Consider the following 2,484-nt stretch of genomic DNA (forward strand, 5'->3'; position numbering starts at 1 on the left):
TCAGGGCGAACGATTTTAGGAGCCGAGGGAAGACGAATCATCGAGCGTCTAGGGCTGCCTATAGAGAGGGGACCGGGGGCCCACATTAAAACCGCTGGGGGAGAGTTAGCGTGTTTAGACGAGGCTGTCGACGTGTCGATTCGGTTGCAGGGCACCGAGCATAGTCTTCACGCGTGTCTGTGGTCGCGGTTGCCGGTTCCGTGTATCCTCGGGATAGACTTTTTGCGACGATTCGAGTTCGTGGTAGATTTCTCGACAGAGATGTGGCACTTGGCTGCCGAGCCGAGAGCGAAATACCGATTCGTGCGACATTCCAATAAGAGCGATTACGCATGTAGCGGCCTATCTGAGCTCACTTCGTACCAATCAGAGCAGTTGGAAACTTTTCTGAAAGATAGGTTGCCGACCGAGCCGCTTAACTTGGGAATCACGGGATTAGCAGAGCATCGCATCGATGTAGGGCAGCACGCGCCTATACGCCAGCGTTGCTATTTAGTCTCTCCAAAAGTGCAGGACGCCATTAGGGAGGAGGTCGATGAGATGTTAGAGGCCGGGGTGATCGAACCATCGAGTAGTGAGTGGTCGAACCCCATCGTAATGATCAAAAAGCCTAGCGGAAAATATCGATTCTGTCTAGATTTTCGGAAGGTAAATGAGATCTCGAAAAAGGATGCCTATCCGCTCCCGAATATGACAGGCATCCTCGATAAGTTGAGGGCCGCGAAATATATTTCGACTCTGGATCTAAGCCAGGCTTATTTCCAAATTCCGCTCGCTAAGGACAATAGGGAAATCACCGCGTTTCGGGTGCCGGGTAAAGGCTTGTATCATTTCACTCGGATGCCGTACGGATTGACCGGCGCGCCGGCTACTTTCCAGCGTCTCTTAGACAAATTAATAGGGCCAGAGATGGAACCTCACGCTTTTGCGTATTTGGACGATATCGTCATCGTTACGTCCACCTTCGAGGAGCACTTAACCTGGTTAGAGCGTGTGTTAGGCAGGGTTACAGAGGCCGGATTAGTCATCAATCCGGAGAAATGCGAGTTCTGTCGATCGCAGGTTAAGTACTTGGGCTTTTTAGTTAGTCAGGAAGGACTCCGAGTAGATCCGGAAAAGGCTCAGCCTATTCACGACTACCCCGCCCCGAGGAATCTAAAACAACTTCGGCGATTCCTCGGGATGTCCTCGTGGTATCGTCGTTTTATTCCTCAATTCGCAACCGTGAGTGAGCCTTTAACGCGGTTACTTCGCAAAAGCAAACGGTGGGAGTGGACGACGGAGCAAGGGGAGGCGTTTCGGCAGATCCGCGTTCATCTGGCTGCCGCTCCTACGCTCTCGTGTCCTGACTTTAGCCAGCCGTTTAGTCTACAGACGGACGCGAGTTCGGTGGGCTTGGGTGCCGTGCTCACGCAAACGAGTGAAGGGGTGGAGAATATTATCGCGTTTGCAAGCAGGGCTCTGACTGACCCTGAGAAGAAGTACTCGGTAACGGAACAGGAGTGTCTGGCTGTCGTATGGTCTATCCGAAAGTTCCGACCGTACCTGGAAGGGTATCGCTTCACGGTCGTGACGGATCACAGCAGTCTCCGTTGGCTTCACAAATTGCATAACCCTACAGGCCGATTAGCTCGCTGGGCTCTCGAGTTATTAGAGTACGACTACGAGGTCGTTCATAGGAAAGGGGCACTTCATCATGTCCCTGACGCTCTTTCCCGGATGTATGAGACCGAGGGGAAGGAGGTAGTGGCAGTAGCCATCGAGCAGGATCCTCCGCCTGACATCGCGGATCGTTGGTATCGTAGGCGCTTCGCGGACGTGTTCCGAAGGCCGAAGCATTTTCCTGACTGGCGAATAGTAGATAGTCAACTGTATTTTAGGCGACCAAGGTCGGTAATAGAGGGGGTCGTTAGCGATCTGAATCGCTGGAAGCTGGTGCTGCCGAAAGAACTGCGGGGGGAGGCCCTCCGCGAGTCGCACGACGAGCCCAAGGCAGGTCACTTGGGAGTCGAGAAGACCTACCATAGGATCGCGGTAGCTTACTACTGGCCGGGGATGTATAGAGACGTCGCGGCGTACGTCCGGCGTTGCGACTCGTGCCAGCGTACAAAAGTAGAACAGGTGGCTGCCGCCGGCCTAATGGGACCGCGTGTGATAGAACAACCATGGACGACTATAGCTGCCGATATAATAGGACCGTTGCCGCGTAGTAGGGCGGGATTCGTATACCTCCTAGTCATCCAGGATCTGTTCACAAAGTGGGTAGAATGTCGTCCGCTGCGCGTAGCGACGGGGCCGAAAATACGAGAGGCGCTCGAGGATCTCGTAATATCCCGATGGGGCACGCCGCGGTACTTGCTCACGGACAACGGGACGGAGTTCGTGAATCGAACTATTAAAGAATTCGCGGGGGAGTGCGAAATCGAACTGCGCAACACGCCACCTTACCATCCGCAGGCGAACCCGGTAGAGCGAGTAAACCGC

This window comes from Odontomachus brunneus, unplaced genomic scaffold (assembly GCF_010583005.1).
Source record: "Odontomachus brunneus isolate Ranch 3 - 2012 unplaced genomic scaffold, Obru_v1 Obru_scaffold_146, whole genome shotgun sequence".
In the NCBI taxonomy this organism is placed as follows: domain Eukaryota; kingdom Metazoa; phylum Arthropoda; class Insecta; order Hymenoptera; family Formicidae; genus Odontomachus; species Odontomachus brunneus.